Consider the following 27,353-nt stretch of genomic DNA (forward strand, 5'->3'; position numbering starts at 1 on the left):
GTAAATAACAGGAAGAAGCTTTGTGCATGAATGAAGGTGGGATGATAAGTACACTATATAATACAACAAAAGGAATTGGTATTTCATACAAGATATTCTGCCAATATCCCGGTATTCCCAGCATCATGTGTTCAAAAATCACAAGTCAGACTCAGAAAAACAAAACAAAAAAACCCAGTGATTTTTTTAAAAAAAGATCATTTGTGGGGTTTTGGTTTGTCGATTTGTGAACTTCCCTTGCCCACATCTAGTGGGTGTACATGTGACCTTCGTGTTGCCAACTCTCCCAAATTGGTCCCTGCTGCAGGAGCTCCTGTTGTCTGTCTGATGGTGCTGGGCTTCCAGCTTCTCTCCTAACCCCAAAATTCAAATTAACTTGGTTTCTCCCCCACCGTCACATCTGCCTAGTCCCCAGCTCAGCAATTAATGATGCACTCCCAGCCTCCACATCAGTTCTGCCCCTGCATCTGCCTGTCCTCTCAGCCACCCCTCTGCTCCTCCTCCTGGTGCAGCGTCAGGGGTTCTTCACTCCCCTCTCCTAGGCCTGGGGGGGGGAATAGGTGCAATGGACTTGCCTTCTCCCTCTTTCCTGACCTGGGGAAAGTCAGTTCCAGGGGAACTTCACGCTCCTCTCCTCTTTTCCAGGATTAGTGTTGCAGGAAGGAGAGGGGAAGAGCAAAGAACAGAGAGACCCATTGTCAACAGGATGGGAGAGAGGCCGAGGAAGCAAGGTGCCCCTGAGTTGCTAGGCTCTTTCTGCTCCTTCCTTCACCTCCTGTAACAAAAGCTTGTGTGTATTAAAGGATCTGAGGGCAATGCCATCGGGAGTCTTGCACTTCTCATAGCATGGCGGTAAGGTCAAGGGTGAGGTACCGGACAAAACCCGACCCAACACAGCACAAAGACCTCAATGGCTGAGTAGGCAGCTGAAGTAGGATTATATCTCAACAGCCATGAAGGTGGATCAAGGCTGCAAAGGAAGAGAAACCCCAGTCATCTTGGATTACCTTGCCATCAGATACAGTTGCCTCTTCCACCAAGATTTGTGTGGCTGCTGGTGCACAAACGGCTCCCCCATATTAAACTACTCACATGCAGGCTTCTTTCACAGGAAGAACTTTCCCCCCATCCCCATCCATAAAAGTCTTACAGCAAGTGGCAATGGGGACAGGTGAAGTGGTCATCAGGAGTCCATAGTCAGGGATCCACACACAGGTGGTAACTGCAAGATGGTCTTCCTGTGCCCCTGGACTGGAGGGGGGCATTTTCGGCAGCAGCAGTCACAACTGAGCAGGCCTTTTTGGGAACCCCTCTGCTCACCCCATATGGGGAAGGAGCTAGAAAAGGTGCCTCAAACATAGGCTATCCCACCGTACCTGACTGGATAACCATGTCCAGAGGGATCACTCCTAATGCGGTCAAAAAACAAATGTTTTTTGCAACCTGGTATGTCTGTATCCTACTAGATGACTCAAAAAGTGAAAGACCAAAATGCAGAACAGCAACTGTTGCCCGAGATATAACATTGATATCACTGCTTTCAATGAGACAAGATGCGTAGACAAAGGCCACTTGAGGAAAGAGCGTGGTGGCTACACTTTCTTCTGAAAAGGAAAACCAGCAAGTGAAAGGCGAATACATGAGGTTAGCTTTGCAATTAAGAACCTTCTAGTCAACCAATTGACTGAGTTCCCTGTCAGTGTTAACCCTTATGACCCTCTGCATTCGACTAGTCAATAAGTTATTTGCCACCATCAGTGCATATGCACCTACACTTGATGCTGAAGAACAGAAAGAATCCTTCTACACTGACCTTGATAAAATTCTATCATCCATTCCAAAAACAGACAAGATAATCCTTTTAGGGGACTTTAACGCAGAATTGGCTGGGACTCTAACATATGGAGTGGCACCATTGGGAAGGAAGGAGTAGGGAAAACTAATTCCAATGGCATCCTTCTACTCAGCAAACGTGCAGATCATGACCCTGTGATCACAAACACAATCTTCAGACAAAGCAACAAGTACAAAACAAGTTGGCATCACCCTCGTTTACAACAATGGCACCTCTTGGACTATGTCATTGTAAGAACACAGGATTTAAGAGACGTCCAAATTACTCATGTCATGAGAGGAGTCAACTAGGGAAAGTTTCCTGTTCACAGGACCTGATTCTCATGGGGGACTTCAATCACGTGGACATCTGCTGGAAGAGCAATACAGCAGAGCACAAACAATCCAGGAAGTTTTTGGAGAGTGTTGCAGACAACTTCCTGGTGCAAGTGGTGGAGCAACCACTTAGGGGCCATGCTTCTCTTGACCTGCTGCTCACAAACAGAGAAGATTTGGTAGGGGAAATAGAAGTGGGTGGCAGCCTAGGCAGCAGTGACCATGAGATGGTCGAGTTCAGGATCCTGACAAAAGGAAGAAAGGAGAACAGCAGGATACGGACCATGCACTTCAGAAAAGCTGACTTTGACTCCCTCAGGGAGCTGATGGGCAGGATTCCCTGGGAGGATAATATGAGGGGGAAAGGAATCCAAGAGAACTGGCTGTATTTTAAAGAAACCTTATTGAGGGCACAGGAACAAACCATCCCGATGTGCAGAAAGAATAGCAAATATGGTAAGCATCCAGACCAAAAAAGTCTTTGGTGAACTTAAACACAGAAAAGCTTACAAGAAGTGGAAGCTTGGTCAGATGACTAGGGAGGATTATAAAAATACTGCTCGAACGTGCAGGAATGAAATCAGGAAGGCCAAAGAGCAATTGGAGTTGCAGCTAGCAAGGGACGTGAAGGGGAACAAGAAGGGTTTCTACAGGTATGTTACCAACAAGAGGACGATTAGGGAGTGTGGGCCCCTTACAGAATGGGGGAGGCAACCTAGTGACAGAGGATGTGGAGAAAGGTGAGGTACTCAATGCCTTTTTTGCCTCTGTCTTCACAGACAAGGTCAGCTCCCAGACTGCTGCACTGGGCGGCACAGTATGGGAAGGAGGTGAACATCCCGCAGTGCTGAAGGAACAGGTCCAAGACTATTTAGAAAGATTGGACATACACAAGTCCATGGGGCCAGATGCAATGCACCCAAGGGTGCTGAGGGAGTTGGCTGAGGTGATTTCAGAGCCATTGGCTATTATCTTTGAAAGCTCATGGCAATTGGGGGAGGTCCCTGATGACTGGAAAAAAGCAAATATAGGGCCCATCTTAAAGAAAGGGAGGAAAGAGGATCCGGGGAACTACAGACCAGTCAGCCTTACCTCAATCCCTGGAAAAATCATGGAGCAGGTCCTCAAGAAATCCATTTTAAGGCACTTGGAAGAGAGGAAGGTGATCAGGAACAGTCAACACGGATTCACCAAGGGAAAGTCATGCCTGACCAACCTGATTGCTTTCTATGAAGAGGTGACTGGCTCTGTGGATGTGGGGAAAGCGGTGGACGTGATATACCTTGACTTTAGCAAAGCTTTTGATACGGTCTCTCACAGTATTCTTCTCAGCAAGTTAAAAAAGTATGGGTTGGATGAATGGACTATAAAATGGATAGAAAACTGGCTAGAGCATAGGGCTCAACGAGTAGTGATCAACGGCTCCATGTCTAGCTGGCAGCCGGTCACAAGCGGAGTGCCACAGGGGTTGGTGCTGGTGCCGGTTTTGTTCAACATCTTCATTAATAATCTGGAAGATGGGGTAGATTGCACCCTCAGCAAGTTTGCAGATGACACTACGATGGGAGGAGTGGTAGATACCCTGGAAGGTAGGGATAGGATACAGAGTGACCTAGACAAATTGGAGGATTGGGTCAAAAGAAATCTGATGGGGTTCAACAAGGACAAGTAGGACAGAAGAATCCCATGCACAGCTACAGACTGGGGACCGACGAGCTAGGCAGCAGTTCTGCAGAAAAGGACCTGGGGGTTACAGTAGATAAAAAGCTGGGTATGAGCCAGCAGTGTGCCCTGGTTGCCAAGAAGGCTAATAGCATATTGGGCTGCATTAGTAGGAACATTGCCAATAGATCATGGGAAGTGATTATTCCCCTCTATTCGGCATTGGTAAGGCCTCATTTAGAGTATTGTGTCCAGTTTTGGGCCCCCCACTACAAAAAGGATGTGGAGAAGTTGGAGAGAGTCCAGCGGAGGGCAACAAAAATGATTAGGGGGCTGGAGCACAAGACTTATGAGGAGAGGCTGAGGAAACTGGGCTTGTTTAGCCTGCAAAAGAGAAGAATGAGGGGGATTTGACAGCAGCCTTTAACTACCTGAAAGGGGGTTCTAGGGTCGATGGAGCTAGGCTGTCCTCAGTGGTGGCAGATGACAGAACAAGAGCAATGGTCTCAAGTTGCAGGGGGGGAGGTCTAGGTTGGACATTAGGAAAAAGTTTTTCACTAGGAGGGTGGTGAAGTGCTGGAATGGGTTACCTAGGGAGGTGGTGGAATCTCCGTCTTTAGAGGTTTTTAAGCTGTGGCTTGACAAAACCCTTGCTGGGATTATTTAACTGAGGTTAGTCCTGCTTTGAGCACGGGGTTGGACTAGATGCCTCCTGAGGTCCCTTCCAATTCTATGATTCTATTGCTGGACTGACCACCACTTGGTGAGGTCAGCCATGTTCCTCAGGATTGCACCAAAACATAGAAAGCAATCCAAATCACTCAGATGGCAAAACAGGCAAAGATTTCAATCCTCAGTGCACCAAGAGAACTTCCAAGAACAGCTCAGTGGAAACTGACCATGTGCACACCTAGAAACAACAAGGCAAGTGTTGAAGAAGACTGGGAAGCCTTAAAACAAACCATCCATGAGACTTGTGGGGAATCTATAAGCCTTGCTACCCACCACCATTAGGACTGGTTTGAGGATAACAATGAGATAACAGACCTCTTGGACCAGAAGAGAAAAGCTTTCTGCGACTGGCAAAACCAGTCAGAAGAAGAGCTCTTTCCATCAGCTCAAAGCTGAGGTTCAAAGGAGGATCTGAGAAATCAAAAACAAGCGGTGGGAGTACAAAGTAAAAGAAATTCAGGCATGATATGCAAAGCTTCTTCTGTGAGACAAAGACCCTGTACAGACCAAGCTCATGTGGCTTCACACTGCTCAGATTTGAAGATGGCAGTACCCTTCTTAGAAATGATGAATCCACCAAAAAGCGCTGGAAGGAACACTACCTAAAGCTTCTAAATGGAGAATTGACTGACAATATCATCAACGCCATCCTTTGGCACCCATTCTGGGAAACTCTCGTCAACCGACCAACACCTAAGGAGGACTGCAAAGCAATTCAGCAAATGAGGAACAATAAAACACCATGTCCTGATGGCATACCAGCTGAAGTACTGAAAGTGATGGGAGAAACACTGACAAACAAGCTCCATTTGCTGCTCTTCAAAACTTGGCACACCGAAGAAATCTGCGCTGACTTACACAATGCTAACATTGTAACCATTTTCAAAAAGGAAGATAGGACTGACTGTGGAAACCGTCGAGGTATTGCCCCCCTCTCCATCGCTGGGAAGATTCTTGGTATAATCATACTGAATTGTCTGCTCCCTCTTGCTGAGGGAGTACTCCTAGTGTCCCAATGGGGCTTCAGACCTTCATGAGGCACCACCAACATGATTTTCTCACCAGGCAGATCTAGGAAAAATGTCAACACCACCACCAGGAGCAGTATGTGGCCTTCATTCATCTGACCAAAGCCTTCGACTGTCAACCATGAGGCTTTGTGGAAAATCATGTCAAAGTTTGGCTGGCCAAGCAAATTTACCACCATTGTAAGACTCCTCCATGACTGCCTCTATCCTGTGCAGTGGCTCTACCTCTGAGCCCTTTTGTCATCCGAACTGGCATAAAGCAAGGTTGTATACTGGCATCTACTCTCTTATCCATTTTCCTAGCAGCTATGAAAACGCTAATCCAAGACCATCTGCCACAGGGCATTGGCATCCGATGTATCAGACGGACAGCAACCACTTCAATCTCTCTTGCCAGAACTAAATTAACATCAGCAGCACTAACCAAACTTCAGTACACAGATGATTGTGCTGTAGTTGCATGCCCAAAGGAGGATCTACAAATAGCCCTTAACTGCTTCTCAGAAGCTTACAAAGCCTAGGGCTAACCCTGAACATCAGCAAAACAAAAGGTCACCACCAACCTGTGCCTGATCAATCATCGACCCAGCAAGGAAGATTTATATTGACAGAAAGGAACTGGAAAACGTAGAACATTTTGCATAAATTGGCAGCCATCTCTCACAGAGGGCAAACATAGATGTTGAGATTGAGCACAGAATCCACTGTGCCTGTCTTGCCTTTGGCAAATTGTCTCACTGGGTGTTCAATAATCACGACATCAGAACACACGCTAGACTTTTAGTTTATAAAGTGGTGGTAATTTCAACTCTCTTCTACAGGTGTGAAACTTGGGTGACCTTCAGAAAACACCTGAAAAACCTGGAACGCCAGTACCAGCTCTTTCTCCAGAAGATCCTTAACATAAAGTGAGAGGAGCACATGGAGGCCAACATCTTTAGTGTTGAGGCCCTGATTATCCAGCACCAACTGAGGTGGAGCGTGCACTGCATGCACATGTCTGATGCATGCTTACCAAAACAATTGCTGTACCCCCATTTCACCAAAGGAGAAAGAAAACAGGGAGGCTAGAAGAAATGTTTCAAAAACACCCTCAAGATAAACTTCAAGAGATGTGGTATCAGCACCACACACGGGGAGACAATAGCCCAAGACAAGGCTAACTGGTGAAAACTTGTCAGAGAAGGAATGTCCACTTTTGAGGAAAATCGCCTTGCTCTGGTCATAGAAAAACAGAAAAGAGAGGATAGATAACTGTCATGCAGCAATCAGGGCCCTATCCTGCCTTCCAACACCACCTGCAATGTCTGCCAATGAGTCTGCAGCTCAAGGATTGGGCTCCTCAATCACCAAAGGACCCATTTAAAATAAAACCTGTGAAAGAGATCATCCTCGTTCTGAGGGATCACTGATGTGACAGTAGTGTGAGTTGCTCTCTCTCTCTCTCCTACTCAAAAACTCCTCTCTGCTCCTGAGTAGAGGGAAAGCTTTGTCTGTTTCAGTGATTGGCAATTCTTCCCCAGGAGGCGGGAAAATTGGACAGGAAGTCAGAGGGCAAGGCTGAAATTCAGGAGAATGCTGGAACTTCTCATGTCTTCACTAGACTGGCTCCAGCCCCAGACAAAACTATGAGGAAATCAGAAGAGTTGGTTACACTGGTATCAAATCCCAGCATCAGAGTTCCATCCAGAATCCAAACAATTATTGATTCCTTCCCAGCCATGACAATATACAATTTTTTGAACCCTCTTATAGTTTTGACCTTCACAGCATACCCTAACAATGAGTTCCACAGGTTGACTGTGCAGTGTATGAAGAAGTATTTCCTTTTGTTTGTTTTAAACCTGCCACCTATTAATTATACCTATTAGTTGGAACCAGAATCCACAATCACAAGACAGGAGTTAAGAGACAGCTGGGATAGGATACTAGGAGGTCAGAAGCAGGAGACAAACTGGAGATCAGAACCACAAGTCAGGAACCAGGGTCAGGATATCCAGAGCCAAACTGTATATCAGGAATTACAAGTCAGATATGAGGAGTCAAGCCAGGCTGGAATGCCAGGAAATCAAGGAGCAGGAACAGGAAGCACAAGGCATACAGTCCAGAACAAGGGGGAGCCCAGTTGTTCAGACAGCTTCCTGTGCCCACTGCTGGCTTAAGTAAGGCCAGTGGACCAATCAGTTGCTCTGGGACCCTGACAATCAGATCTCAGGGGTGGAGCTTCACACTGGGGCTGGGCTTCCTGGGTCCCAGGTAAGCAATTGTCAGCAGATTGCCAGGTAGAGGGTTAGAAGTTGGCTGCTCCCATGAACCCTGTAGGCCTGGGTTCAAGAGCTGTAGGTCTTGATATCATCTATTCCCTTTGGAGTGCCCTCCTGGCAACACATGTCCTGGTTTTTCAGGGTAGCTCCTATTGAAGGTCCAAACCAGCATGGGAGCATGAATGTTCTCATGGGGCTCCCAGGTGCATTTCTCTGGGCCATACCTTCCTAATCAATCAGGCTCTGTAATTTGCCCTGATTGATTTTAGAGTTGATGGCTTCATGATCAATGTATTCCTTAAGACCCTGTACTCTCATCAGTGGGTGGTGGTGATTGGGATCTGTGGGGAACTGTGTTATCGGTGTATGGTTTTAGAAGTGTGATGTGGAATACAGGGTGTACGCTAAGGGATTGAGGCAACTGGAGCTTGAAGGTGACCAGGTTGATTTGTCACTGAATCCAGTACAAGGCCAAGGAACTGGTAGTGTAGCTTCTGAGAGAGTCTGTCTATGCACAGGTGTTTTGTAGAAAGCCATACATTTTGTCCTACGGAGTAGGCAGGGCCCTTTTTCTATGTTTGTGTGCATGCTTTTTGTAATCCTTCTTTGCCTTTTCAAGGTGTTCCATCACCTAAATGTGATGGATTTGTTGTACAAGGTCCAAAGCAGATAGGTTGGGGATGATGTGGGTAGTTGTGTTATCTACCCACATAAGAATGGCCATACCAGTCAGACCAATGGTCCATCTAGCCCAGTATTCCATCTTCTGACAGTGGCCAGTGCCAGATACTTCAAGGGGAATGAATAGAACAGAGCAATTATCAACTGATCCATCTCCTGTTGTCCAGTCTCAGCATCTGGAAGTCAGAGGCTTAGCCCTTTTGGCTAAGAGCCATTGATGGACCTATCCTCCATGAATGTATCTAATTCTTTTTTGAACCCTCTTATAGTTTTGACCTTCACACCATACCCTAGCAATGAGTTCCACAGGTTGACTGTGCAGTGTATGAAGAAATGCTTCCTTTTGTTTGTTTTAAACCTGCCACCTATTAATTCCATTAGGTGACCTCTGATTCTGTGTTATGTTCCCTTAGCTCCCTTGAAGTTGTTTACCTAGAGAGGTCTTATCTCTGGCTATTGTTTCATATCCTGCTTGTTCCTCCTAATGCCCCTTATTACACTGGCTCAGTACATTCACACAGTCCAATAACCCCAGTATGTGCTGACTATCTTAACAGTTAGATCACACATTCATAAAATTATTATAGATCAATCCCACATTCTCCACAGTAACCTACAAAAGAATATCCATAATTATATAATACATGAAATATTCATATTGAAGCTGGAGAGTCTCTCTTATAATAAGATCATATCACAGTGATGGTGCAATATAGGAACTCAGAAAGATAAATGTTATGTATGCTTCTCTGTTATAACACTGTCCAAGTTGTTCATTTGCTAATTAGATTAGGCTTTTTTATAATTGCTCTCTATGACAGGGTGAGCCAGGCTTTTCAAAGGAGATCAGGTCTTAGACTGTAAACTTTTGGGAGCAGGGACTGGCTGTTGGTGGGGCTCTCTGACCATGGTTTGGGGCAAAGACTTACAGTGAAGTTCCCAACTGAGGGGGAGTCAAGAAGGACCCTAGGAGATGCTGGGCTATGAAGTCTTTGGAAGCCCTGGGGTCTAAGAGAGGAGTATGCCTAGGACATAGATCTGAGGGAAGAGTGAAGGGGTTTGAGCTTAGGGGTGCAAAGCTGTTTCATAGTTTAGGGCTGGAACCCATGGTAGGTTGAGGGACTGTATTATAGGACACCTACCAAAGAATGCAGAAGGCAGGGCCTCTGTCATCATATTTCCATTGTCTAAACATTGGCTAGCTGGTCTTGTAGCATTTTTTGTCAAAGGGGAGTTTCTTATGTAGAACACTACTTTTACAGAGTCGTACACGTTAAGGAGGAGAATTTTGATCTGACATCCATGTCTTTGGTTCTAGTTTCAGGTCTTTGCAAACTTGGTGAAGCCATTTCATTTACAGATCAAAAAGAGTCTATCCTCATCTGCTTCAGAAACCGCTAAGCATCCACAGGAGAAGGGCATGTGTGTCCTCTCCCTGAAGTCTTTCTGGCACCCTGTATTCCAGGCTTACATTTTTCATTCTTAATTACAGTACAGCCTCACTATAATGAAACCCTGGGCATCCAAGCCATTTGTTTGGTATAGCCAGGGGTTCTCTATAGCAAGGGGTGGAAGCTGACATCCCTTCTTTGGCCCAGGCTGTGGCAGGAGCGGATAGCATTCTTCTGGCCTCGTGGCTGCAGCAAGATGGAAGAGTGCTTCTCCGGACCGCTCTGTGGCCCCAGGGCTGGAGAAGCTGTCTGTCACCTGCCATGTCCCTGGGCCTAGAGGAGCTCTCTGCCCCCGCTGCGACTGCATCAGCCTCTACTGCAGCCCCAGGGCTAGAGGACCTCAGCTCCCCACCACAGTGGGCAGGGCTGGAGGTGGAATCCAGGGACCACATTAGCTATAGCCCAAGGTTCGCTATTGTGCAGAGCATTATAGCGAGGGTCTACTGTATTAAAAATGCTTTCTAGCACTAAAGAAGAACAGGACCATAATCAGAGAAGATGAGAATAATGAAGAGATCATGGACATTCTGCTCTTTCTAGCGTAAATGATCCCCTGTTCCAGGAGCACATCTGTTGAAAGCTGGTGATCTAATATGCTCTCCCATCCATACTTGTACAGCAGGTATTGTGTCATTATTGAACATTGGATAAAACAATATGCTGAAACCATTACATACTAATGACAAGAACTACCTTAGTTCTACAAAGGTTGGACTTTTAAGTGAAATAATCTTCCACTATAATGAATTTTAAAGTCATCCAGTCTTACCACCTTCATAATTCATGGTACAAATCTTTGCTTTTTTATCGTCTCATGCTTAGGAACACTTATCAGCCTGACATTTTATATTCAAGGTCTTCTTTCATCAGTTAAATTTCCAAGTGTCCTTGTGTAGAGGGTCCCGTGAAGGGGACAGCACTGGGGACTCTCCCTCTGAGTCAATCTCAGAGGGAGGCCACACCTCCTGGCGCCTACGGCTTGGGGGGAGTCCGAATTAAGGGGCCGCCTCCGGCCCCCGGTCGGGCAAGCCTGGGTTCAGGCCGCCCCTTTCAGGGAATAGTCTCTCGCCCCCACGGGACGTTCTACCAGTCTATAGGCCGGCCCTTCGTCAGGGATGGGTCAGCAGTAGGAAACAACCTTCAGCAGGGCGTGGAGGTGGTCTATAGTCTATCCCTCAGACCGGGTGAGAAAGCAGTCCCTTGTCTAGCCCTCGGGAGGGCAGATAAGCAAACGCACGCAGGCTCGAACCCTTGATAGGGCAAGCAGCAGTCTATGGCTCGGCCCTTAGGCAGGGCAGATGGGCACACGCAGGCTTGAGCCCTTGATGGGGCGAGTAGCAGTCTATGGCCCAGCCTGTCAGCAGGGCAGGGCAGAGGGTCAGCAGTTTCTAGTCCTTCACAGGCTGAGTAAGTAGTCTATGGCCTGGCCTGTCTGGTAGGGTAGGTAGATGAACACACACACGTTCGGGCCCTTATCAGGGTGAGCAGTGATCTATGGCCTGGCCCTTAGGCAGGGCAGTGCAGGCAGAAAGGGACAGGTTCTGGCGCTCAGCTGGCATCCATCCTAGGTCAGGGTGAGGGAAGGGGGATGCAGGCCCACCCATCTCCACTGTGTCCCATCCTAGGGCTCTGTCAATGATGGGGTGCCCCATCACTGGGTCAGCAGGGCTCCGACCAAAACGTGTCAACTCCCCATGAGCGTCAGCTCAGCTGCACTACAGTCGGCCTCCCTGGGCTTCTTCCTCCCGTCCTCTCCCTAGCGTACCTGGAGTTAGTTGTCTCCCTCTGGGTTGCTGGGGTAGAAGGCGTGTGGGAGTCCCACGAGTCCCTCCCCGTCAATAGGTGGCAGGTCCAGAAACTGCATGGGGTTCTCTGTGGAGGGCAGTTCCTCTAAGTCCTCAGGGTCCCAGGCAGCAGGCAGCTCCGGCAGGTTCTCCAGGTCCCAGGCAGTGGCAGCGACAGCAGGTTCTCAGGGTCCCCAGCCGTAGGCAGCTCAGGCAGGCCTTTCTCCGAGTCCCAGGCAGCCAGCAGCTCCTCTAGATCTGCAGGGCCCCAGGCCATGGGTAGATCCAGCAGCTTCTCTTCCAAGTGAGTGTCTGGCACGGCCTTAGGCTCGAGCCCCCAGGGAGAGGCATCCTTCTCCCTCGGCCACTGGGGCTTGACTGAGTGAGCAGGCCTGGGTTTTAAAGGCCTTGCCCCACCCACCTGCTTCCGGTCAGGTGGTGTCCTTTTGGGTTCCCACTCCCAGCGGGGTTTGGCTCTCCCTCTGTGTCAATCTCAGAGGGAGACCACACCTCCCAGCTATACCTTGTCACAGTTGCAAGGATAGCTGCACTCCTGTCCCTTTCCTTGGTCTCTCTGAGTACACCCCCTCAAGAGATAGGCCTTGTGCCTTTACCCTTTCTGGGGTGGAATCACATGATTCTCCCACTCTTAATCTGGATGCTGGGCTACAGTGCCCTGTATATCCACCTTGCTTACAGACACAACTGGGTTTGGTACCTGTGGTTCTTTCCTTCAGGGGCTGTGACCATAGTGAAAAGGGTGACCTCTTTAACCAAAGTATTGTTTAATCTCAACAGTAGAAACAAAGCATAACATGAGGAAAAAGGATTTTAAAACAACAAATTGTCTACACACAAGTCTACCTTACTGATAGGCTTTCCACCCCCCTGTGGTTAGTCTAGGAGAGACTAAGTTCTTCCGACACCCTAGCAAATGCCCGTGGCCATCTGAACTGCTTCCCAATAACCATTTGAGGGGTGCACTCAGGAAAAAATATGAAGGAGGCAGAGGTACAGCTAGCCCTGTAACCATGAAAACCCTATTGTTAAAATAGCATCATATCCACTAATGGTTAATGCCATATCTTCATTTTGTCTCCCAGGCTTCTACCCTATAAAGCTCTGAATCCTAGTGTCAGATTGTCCCTCTTCAATTTCAGTCTCTGAGGGGATGAAAGCAGCATAAAACCTGCTCATATGACCTAAACCTGTTAGAGAAAAGAGAAAAGCCTCAGCAGAATTCTTCCAGACTCTCTGGAAGTCTCGCCATTCTAGATGGTAAAAGCTCTGTGGGTCTGGACTGTCTGATGTTGGTTGAAAAGTCACGAGAAGAGCCACCTTTAAACTTTTCAACAATAGCAAACTTTGTAGCTCTTCACCACTTCACTGGTGTTAGCAATTGTGCAAGCTGGAAAGCAGGCTGGCTCAGTCATCTTTTATCATGATCTCATCTAATTTAGAGATTAGTATTTTAGTTACCTGAATGGTCTGAACTAATTTTGTTTTTGCAGTGACTGGAATTATCCATTTTTAAAAGAAGCTACCTGTGGTAAGTGGTTTCTTTGTACTGTGTTTCTTCACTAGTCCAGAATTATTGTGGTAGTGTTTTTTTATGAAAGTCTTTTAACCCAGAAATCTCTGGGTTTTGCTGTACAAAAATAAATTAAATCCCCCAACATTTCATGAAGAGTAACAGAGCTGCATCACCAAATAAAATACCTGAGCCAGCATAAGGAATCTGAATCCAAACAACAAATTAAACATCTCTCTCCCTCTGCTCTCAAAAAGCAAGCAACAAAATGATAAAAAGTAAACATGCCTCTAGTTGTGATCCAATATTAATACATAATATAATGACTCTGTAAATTGGCTTTTAAACAGTTAGTGTCCTAATTTAATATAAATGAAACTCCTTTGAGAGCTAAATGATTTGTAAAGGAAAAAAGGCCTGATCCTACCTTGACTTCTTTGGGATTAAAGAAAGACTCCTGTTTGAAATAAAAAATGTTCTGCTTATCTTTTTTTGATACTGAAAATTCAATTTTAGCCTACCCTGGAAGACATTAGCCCCCTGGAGGACTGTTAGGATTATAACACGACATAGACATGAAACCTGATTAATTCAGATGGGAGGCAGTTTTTATTGAAAGCTTATTTATGACTCTTTGTTTCTGTTTTGTTTCCCAATGCCAATTTAACTCAAAAACCTTACAAACAATTAGAAGAAAATATCTTTTCTCCAGCTTCGAAGCCTGCACCTTCAATTAAGGGTTGAAAAAGCTCTTCATAAAATTCTGAGTTCCTTAGCAAAACGAGGGAAGCCAGATTTGACATTCCTGATGTTTGTATGTGTTGTGAGGCAGAGTGGCATCCTTCGAGCACAGAGGAGGTTAATTCCTCCTGGTGGCCACCATTAAGCCACTCCCCCCCAGCTCGTGGAAGTTCAGGAGCAGGGCAGGAAGTATAAGAACAGGGCCCTGCATCTTATTAGCAGTCAGACCAGGGAAGGAGGCAAGGAGCTGAGCCCTCAGTCGAACCTGTGACTGGAAGTGGGAAAGAAAGGCAAACCATGGCCCCTGCAGAGATGGAAGGCCACAAAGTGAGACTGGAGGAAGGTCCGTCTGACTGTGAGACTGCAAGCCAGATCCCAGAGGCAATGGAGAAGTGCCAGCAGGAACCAATAGGAAGTAGACCATGGAAACAAGACTTTTTGTCTGGTTATACTGCTGGCATGTGAGGCAGCAACCACACTTTTCCTCGCTGGGCCCTGGGCTGGGACCTGGTGGAGCCTGCCCCGGCCCCTGCCTGTACACTGGGCTAGGTGAGTACTAACCTTTAGGCCAGAGCCACAGACTGCTGTTTGGTGATGGTTTTGATTTTCTTATAAATGACTTGAGCAAGATTCATTAATTTTATATAATGACTAGTCTAGACTGTTAAGGATATTGGGCCTCTTCTGTACCCACTGAAGTCAGTGACAAAACTACCATGGCGGTGGGGAAAGGTAGAGCCAACATGCAGAACTAGTCTTTTAAAAAACATTTTTTTTAAAAACACAAAACAAATTGAAAACAAAACACCCAACCTTTCCCTCCTATTATATATAGTTTCTGTTTGCCCAGTTTGGGATATGAAATCCTTTCCCATAAAAGTACTAATCTTGAAAATAAGAGTTTTAATCTTTTCCCATCCATTTATATTGTGAAGTGTTTCTTAGGGTAGGAACAGTGTGTTTCCTGCAGCACTAGGTGCAGGACTCTGTTGTGCTAGCAGGACATCACTAGGTGACTAGTTGTATGTTCAAAGCCTAGTGGGTATTCAATAGTGCCGTTTTTCTAATTTTAAGACACATGAAAACGTTAATTGTGGTTGGAAGAATTCAAGCTGCAACTTTGTGAATAATAGTTTTATTAACTTTTTCACATCAAATGACAAAAGGAGTAATCTTTGAGAATGGATTTTCTCATGCCACAATAATACAGACAGAAAACACTTTGTCAGGTAGAATTGTAAGCTCCTGCACAAATTTGAGGATTATATCTTGCTCAGTGAATAAACGTCATCTTTCTTCTGCGGTTAGCTGCATCCTTTTATAACTAAAATACAAGAGGTTAGCACAGAAATTTGCTTTTAAATATTTTCACATTTGTACAAGTATTTAAAATTGCCAGTACTTTGTGTGGGTATCCAAACACTTTATTCTAACCATTAGTGGAGGTTTCATAACTAAGGGCCCAATCTGCCTTTAATTACTAGAGTAAATTGAAATGCTTAGATATTAGGGTGATGGATGCTGTAGAAAACACTTAGGCCCTAGCTGTGCTGGAAATATTATCCATTACTGACAACTGGTGTCAGCAATGTGTACAGCTTAACTAGTGCTGAACACTGTTTATGTGAATGTGTAGGAAAGGATGAATTCTGTTGAACCCTATTTCATAACAACCATGGTTAAACTCTGCCTGGCCAGTATTTCTGCCCAAGCCAAGAGCCTGCATATAGGCAACTGTGGCTTGAGTGTCCCAGAAAGCTTTGGCAATAACTTTAAAATAACAACGATAGAGCGCTTATGGGCAACAATATGTGAGTACTCTACCTACTTACGGCCACATTCTGATTGAGTGCATACATGCACACACAATAAAAACAGTGCAAAAATTTGCCCTCCAGCAGTTACACATGGTGGAGGATGGTTACCTCTTTCTGGTCCTCCTGATAGCCCACTCACAGGTTCCTGAATGGTATAACAGGGGTTGGCCCGTGGGATGTAGTTCACATTCATGCACGCATATGTGGCTGCCTGAACCAAAACGTGCACTTACACAGTCCCCAGAACAAGTTGTTCCTACACACTTTGAATAAATAGATTATGGCTGTTTGTAGGGCTGGTGTTAACCAGGCGATGGGTGTATACACATGCTACATTTGCAGTGTATATATGTTGGGAATTGGGCCTTTCCCCACAATAGCCAGATTTTGCTCCTAACTTGGATTTAAGATTTAAATTCAATTTTTAAGCTTTAGTCTTGTCTTTTGACATTTTATTTCAATATAAATGTATTTGTTTATTATTGGGAGCCATTTCATCATAAAAAGGAAGATGAGAGAGATTTGAAACCACGTGGAATAGTTTTCACCGTATTTTCCCCAGGAACCTTCACAAATGAATCCAACACAAGCATTTCCCTAAAGAAATTTCCTGCTATTAGTCTTTCATTTTGTTCTGCTTACAAGTAAGTTTCTTTTTCTTACCAATGTAGACAAGAACCTTAGAAAAGGTAACTACTATTGTAATCTTGACTTTCATCGTATTTCCATGCTAAACCTCAAACAGGGAGTTTGAGCTCAATGGATGCTTTTCATGCTTTTTGTATTAACATAGTACAGTTTGAAAACTGCACTACATTACTGTGCACTAGGGAACTTTCAGTGCATGTCAGCAGGGTCCATATGGGCCAGTTAGTGCATGACACACTCCTGTGCACTAGAATTTACACCCTTCTGGTGTGGATAAAGTACTGTGTAGACAAGCCCTTACTGTTGGACTGAGTTGCTTACACTGAACTATACCCAGAAATATAGCTCACACTTAAGTGAGAAGGAAATATCAACCTGAGGCGATATCAGATTGTATTTCAGATGCAATGTAGTGAAGCAGAGTGGCCTCCCTCCAAGCCTGATAGGGGGAACTGCCCCATGCCTCCCTGGTGGGTGGAGCCAAGCCAGCTCCACCCCCTGTGCCAGAAGTGGAGGGGAGGGACAGGAAATATAAGAGGGAGGCCCTCCAGCTCAGTTGGGCTGGGGCCCAGGAAGGAGGAATGTTGGGGGGTGGGGAGGGCGTGGAGGTGGAGGGCCCCGGGCCAGTGCCCATGGGGGCCGGAGAGGGAGTGCCACCCATCCCCACTATGCTCCCAGTTCTGCTCCAGCCCCAGCTCTCAGCAGTGGCTCCGCTTCTGGCTCCGCCCCCAACTATGGTTCCAGCCTTGGCCTCTGGCATCTGGCCATGGCCCCGGCCCCAGCCCCAGCCCTGCCCCCAACTTGGGGCTCACTCCCGGTCTTACTCCCAGCCACAGACCCATCCCCAGGGAGGCAAGGTGGATGAAGTAATGTCTTTTATTGGACCAACTTCTGTTGATGAAAGAGACAAGCTTTCGAGTTTCAGGCGAGACCTGAAGAAGAGCTCTGTGTAATTTTTTTTTGGTAGCACTTAGCTATTATTTGGTGCTTATGGACAAGAGAAGAACAAGGATCTCATTAGGTCTCAGGTTAATCAGGGTCAGAAATAGTCAGTAACTGAATAAGAAATCTCCTTGGGGAAAAACCAGGATGCTTCAGGAAGACTAGTTGGGGATTCAGTAGGTAGCAATCTTCCCTCTGAGTCAACATTAAACCAGTGCTCCAGCCTGTGGCTAAAATGCACTGGATACTTTGATGCTGGAGGTTTTACTTTTTAGGTGATACACACAAGTAAGCGTGATCATTTCTAGTATTTTTCATTAATATTAATGGATTGATTTATGGTACCGTCAACCCAAGGATCTCAAATTGTTTCACAAACACATAAATAAGCCTCATACTATTCCTGTGAAGTAGATAAATATTTTCCATTTTACAGACAGGGAAACAGAAGCTCAGATAAGTTTAGTCAAGTAGAGATCACCTTAGAGATTCCATGGTACTTTCCACAAGAATGGAAGCATGTGTTTACACCAAATTCCTACATATCCTCTATTTAGTTAGCCTAGGGTCAACTTCAACCAGCTAAATCAAGGTATAAGGTTGTGGTTAAAATGGGATTAGTTAATACTAATTAGTTAAAAATTAGTTAATAACTTCAACCTCTTTTCTTAATCTAGACAAACCCATAATGGCAAGTGTGTTCTATGCTAACGGCCTAATTCAGCTGAAGTCAAGGAGTCTTTTTGTTGGCTTTAAATGAGACCATAAAATGGCAGCACTGTGGTGGCAGGTGAAGTAAAATGATCCCTATTGGCCAATTTTTGCTCATTGCCCTTGCATGAACTAGGCAAGTAGGATTTCACTTTTGATATATTTCAGTTAGTTTATAATTGTGCAAAACACTTTGAGGCTATTTAAACAATTATGGAATAACAATTTTATGGTCCATATGGTCACTGCCCATATGATCCATATTTTCAGAAATAACTTGTAAGTACTTGTGCACCACAGTATATGTGGGCAATTATTAAATCTGCATGTGCAAATTGAGAATGAGTACAAATGGGTATTTAGACATTGAAATACCCATGCTTCCACATACAGTTGATTTGAACATGCAGCTCAGTAATTGAATTTACAGATGTAGCTGTATAACTACATGGAATTATTTTTCATGCAGACCTCAGCCTTTACTTTCAATAAAATCTGTAATCAAATAATTAATTTTGGAATACTAGCCCTCCACTCCCTCCAACAAATATAAACAAATATAAACGTGTCTTTTTTTTTTTTTTTTTAACTTTTCCAACTCCATATACCTAAGCAGAATGTTGTTTTACAGTGTAAGTGTGTTTATGTATTTAGGAATAAGAACAAGATTTCAAGTTCTGGAGAGAGTTGTTGAAAAACTAAGTGAAGCTTTGGCTGCCCTTCAAAATTTTAGATCAATGAGGTTAGTTTGCAAAGAAACTTCTAAAAGAAAGTACTGTACATAAGGATTCATGGCCTAAGTATAGATGTTTTATGAACCATATTTGTGAAAAACAAATGAAATACTAGATTTCATGTTCTTCTCTCTTTGATTGCCTGGAATATAAGACAATTCATAACAATTTCATTTTTTCTGTGTTTTCAAAAAATAAATTAGATCTCAGCTATGATTACAGAGGATTCTGTTTGAATTGAGTTTTTTATACTGTCCTTGAGAAGGAGTTAAAATATAGCTTTTTCAATTTTTGGATACTCTTGGAATTTTTAATACACCCATCAAAAGAAAAGTGACATGCTAATACAAATCATGTTTATTAAGTTATTGCTGATTAGCATTTTTTTGCTTTGCCTGTTTAATACTGTGGTTTTTGAAGATCTAGTTTCTTGTTAGGGGAGAAAGAACTTTACTTTTATTTTGAAAACAAATTGGGATATTTATAGCCTCTATCTAAAATCATCTGTTCTGGGAGGCAGTTGTTGGGATGGGGTGCGTTGGTTATGTTTTTTTTTATGACTTATGTTTCAACAAATCTTCTTTAAATATGTTATCTCACAAAAATGGTTAAGAAGATCTGGACATTCAAAACCTAAATGCTCATACATTATCCTATAAGCTGTCATTGGCAGATTCTGGCTGCAGGCTCTTTTCATGTTCTTCTCAACAGATTAGGAAGTGAAAAACAAAACAAACAGGACAGTTCAGGTCATTTTAACCATCGGATCAAGAACTGTTAGTATTTGTGAAAATTAATGGGATAATTTGTAGTTAGATAAGAAACAGATTGCAAAAGGCAATCTATGGCTATGTCTACCCTGACAGCGGCAAAGTTGCCACCATCAGATCGACTTATCTAGATTGACTGAGCGGTCAGTGAAGACCCGCTCAGTCGATCCAGAAGTCGACGCTGTTAATCCACCTTCGCAAATGGTGTAGTGCAGCCTCCCAGTGCAGTGCAGTGCAGTGAAGACGGCGTGCAGAAGAGAAGCACAGCAGTCGATGGGAGTTACTCAAGTTCTCTGCGTAGTTTGCGTAACTCCCGTCGACTGCCGCCAAATTGCCGGGGTAAGTGTAGACCAAGCCTATGACTGTGTTTTTTTCCAAAGGATTTTTTAAATTAAATTGGATATAAAGTTATAATTAAACTTGTAAATGGATGCTGTCAGTATGCCAACCTTTCTGGGCCTGTTTGTCTTGAAGTTCAGTTGATGTGTTCTCACAGCCCATACATTTGACTCTTTAGGGGCAGGTAGTTTCAGTTGACTCTGGTATTTGCTTCCCTTGTTGATCTGATCAAGCTTGAATTTGGGGGATGGTGTAGAGCCCAGCAATTACAATTAGCTTTTCCCTAAGGGGCTGAGAATGGTTAGTTCTGCTTATAGCTGATTTGGTTGTTGAAAGTCTTGACAAAAGACAACTCACTTTGAATGGTTTGAATATATGATCCCAGAGGCTTCCATGAAAGATGCATCTTATATAAACTTAGTGCAGCTGTTAGAACTTGTAATTTCCTCCAGTCCTACATATTATTCTACTGAATCTTACAAGTGCTGCGAATCCACTTCATATTACCTATGACTTCAAGACTTCCCATAGGCCCACCTTTTCAAAGTTCTGTAATTAAAATACAACTCAGCTCAAAATCAGTGAGAGAGAACAAATCTACTACTTCTCCTCTGCGCAGAGATCCCACTTGAGAAAGTAAGGGCAGAAATGAACATTTTAACAATGTTAAGGTAAATGGAAGGGTGTAAAAATCAGGTTTATCACAGAAAACATCTCACAAGCTTAACAACTATAGAGGTGTTGCTGTGCTCGAGGAGTGGACTATGAATGCATTGTGGACTTTCCACAATGTTAGTAGGTGTTTAATTGGAGTTATGGCTGCATTTTTGAAATACATTATACCTCCATCCTGATTTAGACTAAGTGGTCTACAACTTTCCATGTACAGTAGGTCTAAACCTAAATGCCAGGTCACATTTTAGTAATCTCATGAAACAATATTTAACCCAACACTAGGCAGTCAAAAGTATTTAAATGTATGTTTAATTTTCAAAACTGACAAGGGGATTGGGCTGCATAACTCCTATTGAAATTAATGGGAGTTGTGTAGCTTAATTCCCTAAAAGGTTTTGAAAATCTCAGTCTAGATCTATAGAAGTGGCTGTGAGCTGACCGGGATGAGGATAATGTAGCCTAATGGCCAGACCAGGCAGCAGGCCTGGTGGCCAGGGTCAGATCCATAATCAGTCATTGGGAGCCAAAGCCATGGGTTGAACTGGAAGACAGAAACTTGGTACCAGAGTCAAGAGCCAGAACCAAGGGTCAAAAGCAGAGATCAGGAACTGGAGTGAGCAGGGTATCAAGGCAGGGGCAGGACAGAGGCAAGGCTAGGTACAAGCAGGAGTAGCAGGAACAAGGTAATGCAGGAGCAGGCACAGTGGTGGGCGCAATCATTGAGGAGCCCAGGTTGTGTGGCCTGCTGCAGGCCAGTTGTGCTGGTGAGGCTGCCCGGAGAATAGCTGTGCTGCAGGCCCTGATTCCTGACAGTGACAGGAGAGTACATGTCCTTAGGCACATCACTGTAGTATTACTGGAGTGGAAGCATTTTTTCCCCTTCTCATCCTCAGGTTGCTAGTTTCTTGCTGTAGCAATGTTTTAGTCTGGATTTGTCTTCAGCTCTCTCTCACTCTGGAGGAATACCCTCTGCTCTGTGTTATTGGCCTGTGCTGTCAAACATAACATTTCCACTGAGGCTCTCCTATAGATGTCATCACAAGTACATTGCTCACCTATAACATTTTGTTATGTTCTGAAATATCCTTTTATGAGTCATCGCATTTGCTTTTTCTTTCTTGTCACGAGTAAAAAACCCTAGCACAAGAGAAATATTCCATAGTGCATAATCATTATGTTGTTTGCCTCTCCTCTCTTTTGTCCCGTAGGTATAGCCCTCTTTAAAAAAAAAAAAAGGAAAAAAAGGGGAGCATCAACAAACAATGGGTTAGTTAACCATATGAACCAATATGTCACAGATATTTGGGGAACATAATTTGCATATTATAACATTTTCTCTTTAAAAGCATTATAAAACGCATCTATTTTACCTGATTTACTGGGATTTTTGATTTTGTGAGAGGAAAAAGATTATTTTTCAAAATAAAGAATTGAATAAAGAAAAATTGTGAAAAGCATTGTGTCTCCACAACAAAAGTGCTGTAGGAACGCAATTTTTCTGGAATAAGTGAGCCGGTAGAAGTATTGAGTTCAAGGCCAGAAGGGACCACCAGATCATTGAGTCTGACCTCCTGTACATCACAGGCCACTAAATATCACCCAGCACCTGCGCATTAAACCCAACAACCAAAATTAGACCAAAGTTTTACAGCCCAGAGGAAACCAAACTATCGTATGCATCAGGAAGAGAATAGCAGGGACTGAGGTGCAGCCATTCCCAAGGCCACTGCAATGGCAGGATCCTGATTTGAGATATACCCAGATGATCCTGGCAATGCAAGTCACTCCCAGCTATACTCTATGAGTGCTATACTCAACCACTCATGATTTACACTGCAGGGCAACACCAGCAAATTTCCAGTTCCAGACTTTCCCTCAGAAATGTATATCTTATATTACCAAGCACCCTCCTGGACAATACAAGCTCATATAAAGTCTGTCATTTATTAATAGAAAATGATATGCACAAATCTTGTTATCCCAAATGGAGTTTCCCAAACGCTTCAGTCCAAACACACTGGTTTAGATAAAACACCAAAACAAATTAATTTCAGAAGGGTAGATTTTAAATGACTACAAGTAATGAGGCATAGAAGTCAGGATTGGTTACAAGGAAATAAAAGGTAAAACACAACCAACACCTAATTTAACAAGCTGAGTGAATACAAAGCAAAACTCTCTCACCACATGTTCCAGTGGTCTTACTGGCTGAACCTTTTTCAGTCAGGATTTCTCCCCCAGTCCAATGATGCTTCCTTTGTTCTTCAGGAGTTGTGGTGTCTTCCCTCTCCTCTTATATCCCTTTCTCTCATGCAAGAATCTCCAGCTCATGTTCAGGAGACACAAAGTCTGTGTGGCCACGAACCTTAAACTGCTCTTTTGTCAAAATGTAGACTCTTTCCCCATTTCCTGCAGACGAGTGGCCACTTAATCAGATGGTGGTCTATTTGATCTCATTGACACCTGGCTGAGGCATTGGCTAGCCTTTTGTCTCTGGGAAAATGTGTTTGTGACTGCCCTCCGGAACATGTTTGGTAATATTATACAGTGGAATCTTAGATGTTTACATACAATGTTGCCACACATTTTACCTGGACAATAATAATCAGCAAATCATGAGTTTTCAAATGACATCTTACACAATATGTGTAGTACAAAATGTAACATAGTCTTGTAAAAGGGGTAAACATAGGGGTGCAGTCTGTCACACACATACAGTAGTAATAGGAGCTCCCCACCTCTACTTGATATCCTGTTTATGCATCCTTTGCATAAACTTTGCTCTCCTACATCACACTGGGAACTCATGTTCAGTTAGTTATGCACCTAATCCCAAAGTCCTTTTCAGACTCCTGGCTTTCCAAAATACAGTTCTCCATTCTGTGTGACATCTTGGATCATGGAAAGTAGGTATGATTTTCAATTGGTTGTATTAAAATGCTGTTGTTCAAATGAATAAGCCTGGTTTGTCAAGCCATCCAGTTCACTTTGTAGAATTGACCAGTCCTTACCATTATTTATCACAGCACCAATTTTCACAATTGTTACTAGCAATGATTTTACATATTCTTTGTATATCATTGATAAAAATATTAAATAACACTGGGCCAAAAACAGATCCCTGTAAGACCCCATGTCACGGGATACTCTCCACTAGGGTAGCTTCTCCTGGTTGCCATAGGTACTAGTTCTTTTCAAGTCTGATGTTCCCTTCTGCCACTCATCCATGCACCTTGCTGTTTCTCTCTCTTTCTGCAACTTGGGGTGTTCTCTCTTTGTGATTTGGCCCTCAGACCAGGTCCCCATAATCCTCCCCTTCTAGGGTATCAAAGTCTCTTTCCTTTCAAATGGTCTCAAGCCCAAATGGTGCCACTTCCCCTGTGGTAGGGGAACCCAGGACCGCCCATTACTCCTGGTTAAAGCTCCGGGACTCTCAGCAGCTAAGATCTGAACCATCCTGAACCTTGCTGTGGTTTCGCAGAAGCTTTTCATACTTCCTTTCCTCCTAGGTTTCCTTCCTTTCCTCTCTAATGTTCAGAAAGTGATTACAGGCTCCCTCACTACAACCCCTTTCTTTTGCCAGTTTCCTGGCTTTATAGTTAGTCCTACCTTTTCCTTTTCAGCTGGCTCCATAATTATTCAGGGATTACTTAGGCCATCTAATTCCCCGAAGGTATGGCCTATCCAGTTAATTGTCCCATTCCCAGGCTCATTAACTCCTTCTAAACTAGTGTGGGGATACCCCATCGCACCCCACTAGAAAATCCCTCATTGGACGATCATTCCCCATTTATAATTAATTTTTCAGCTCTATCAGTTAACCAGTTTTAAATCTATTTAATATGTGCTACATTGCTTTTGTATAGTGTTATTTTTTCATCATAATGTTTGTGTGGTATTAACTCAAATGCCTTACAGAAGGCTGAGTATATTATATCAATACAGTTACCCTTATCAACCAGATAAAGTCATATTATTTGTGTGTCTTATTAAAAAAACAAAACAAAACAAAAAAAAATCAAACCAAGTTTATTTGAAAAGGCCTATTTTCCAAAAAGACATGTTAATTATACTACCGTCCTTTAATCTTTAACTGATTGCATCCATTTTCACTGTTTCCATGATTTTGCCTGGGATCAATGTCAGGTTAGCCAGCTTATAGTTATCAGGTCATCCTGTTTACACATTTGAAATATTAGCACAACATTAGTTTATTCTAGTCTTCTGGAACTTTCCTAGTGCTTCAAGACTTGTTAAATATCAACATCAATAGTTCAGTGCCTTGGCCAATTATTTTAAAACTCTTGGGTGCAAGTTATGTGGTCCTCTATATTTAAAAATGCTTAACTTCAGTACTTGCTGTTTCAGGTCCAATTTCTCAGCACCTCAAAATGTTAGCTATCAAGTTATTACACCTACTAAAAAATAAAGCATTTCAACATTTTTTTAAGGATGATGATTACTTTGAAAGTAGCTACTGTTCTCATTTTAGTCAATCCTTAGTCATTTAAAATGGTTACATATGCAATTTAATCAGATCATAACTGATTTATGCACCACAGGTGCCTAGACTTTGCTCAACTGAGAGCTTTAATGGCAAGCTGCTAAGAGCCTACTAGCTGCCCCCAGAGTGATTAGGACACAAGACAGCTGTAGTTGACCTTATCTTTAACACAAAAGCAGAGCCCACAGAGATTTCCACTCCCTGGAGCATGTTGATCCAGGCCGCCACTAGTATCAAGAAAGAGCATCCTGTATGAGGGAGCTTTATATTTTTTTTCTGTGGGATGCTCCTCCGTTTTAAGGATGGCTATGGGCCATAGTGTAGTGTTTCACAAGGTTTGCTTTGGCCATCTCTGTCTTATACATTTTGATACACAGGGAAAAGTGCTTCTGTCCCTTAATCTAACTGCCTTACTTAACAAATTTTTCACCAAAAATTCCTTGAGTCTGGAAGACATTGGTAGCTTTTAAAATTTCCTAATATTTTAGTATCCCTTGGCTTTGAGCATAGGTACTGCTAATTATATATCTTTCTATTTGTACTATTTACAGAAAAAAAGCTTAGGGCACACTTATAAATATACCTGTCATCATAGTGAATTACCATGATACCTCTTTTTTATGTGCATTTTTTTTCCAGACCTGGGGTGGGGGAAAAACACATTTAGAAAAGATTTCTGCTCTGATACTTAAATTTGTTTAGAGACAGAATGAGATGCCTGTGCAGAGGAGAGAAAGCAAATATATTCCTCTCTGAAAATTATTGGAGTTGACAGAAGAATCACTGAAGAGACAAAAAATGTCCCATCTTGCATTCATTTAGATTTATATCTCTCTGACCCATCTGAATATATATCTGCATTAGATGATTCATAACAACTGTGGAAACTTTGTTTTAACTAATCTCACTTTAAAGTTTTCTGATATTTTGTTGTTCTAAACTTGAAAGCTTTTTTGAGTTTTCTTGAAATAACCCTAGAATTTTTGAAGAATATAAATGTGCTAATCAGAGAAGCTTGGACTCAAATATTCAATCTGTCGAACTGCTACCTGGAAGTCGTACCAAGGCCTGAAGGAATATGTTTGTAGTTCACTACACGGGGGGAAATACCTGAAAAATAACTCTTTAATGATGGCTTAAATATTCTCATCAGGGTTCAGCACCACTGTTATGGTATGAAAGAGAATCTCCTTTTCCTGGAAACATCTAGCATGTAGATAAATGCAGACTAGGAAGGAGAAAACATTTTTAATTTGTTGGAGACTGCATTTTATTTATATTCAATTTCTGACCTGCATCACAAATAAAATCAATATACTTCCATTAATTAGCTATTGACCAATCAAAACACAGGATTTTCAAATGGCATCTTGTAATGTTTGCCACTTGAGTATCTTTTGATGTACAATGTATGTTCCATCACTAATTTAGCTGATGATAGTTTCAAATGGTGTAGAAGTTGTTAATTAACATTTTAAATTGCATTTTATTGATAAGGAGGGGGATGTAATAAAACTTACTACTCTTTGTCAGGTCACTTTTTCTCTTTTCTCCCTGTCCTCGACTTTTCTGTTTTAGAAACCATGTTCACTACATAATCTCCCATTTCACAAGAGTGTAGAAAGCAATTAGGGATGCTTTTAAAATAGATGGGCTCAGAGGAGCCTTCCCTGGGGACAATTCCAGAGTACTGAAAGCAGTCTCTGATTCCTGGCAGCAGAAAGAATTGAACCTTCTAAAAGGCAGACACCCAGTAAGCACCATTAAGCTATTCGACCAAGTGAAGGTTGAATTTAGCCTCTGAAATAAACAACTCTTCCAGCTATATAAATACTGCACTGGCTCCCAAATTCCTGCGACTTAGATCTGGCGTGGTTAATTCATTCAGAGGGAAGGGGCAGATTCCATGCAGGGCCAACCATCACTTAATGATGGTTTGTGGACCAGGACATAAGGGGCTTCATAATCCCCACAGTCAACAGCTGATCTCCCACTAATGTCCATTATGGGACTGCACAGAGATTTGGGGGAGCTGGGGGGAGAATAAAGTCTTTGTAACTTTGTAAAGTGGGTCATGCACTTTATAGCTTTAGAGCAGGAACTCCATACCTCCCTCCATTCCCTGACTTCCACCCCCTTCTCTCCCATCCTCCTTACTCTCCACTATTCT

This window comes from Emydura macquarii, unplaced genomic scaffold (assembly GCF_026122565.2).
Source record: "Emydura macquarii macquarii isolate MOO-44397 ecotype Brisbane River unplaced genomic scaffold, CSIRO-AGI_Emac_v2 contig_2636, whole genome shotgun sequence".
Classification (NCBI taxonomy): domain Eukaryota; kingdom Metazoa; phylum Chordata; order Testudines; family Chelidae; genus Emydura; species Emydura macquarii.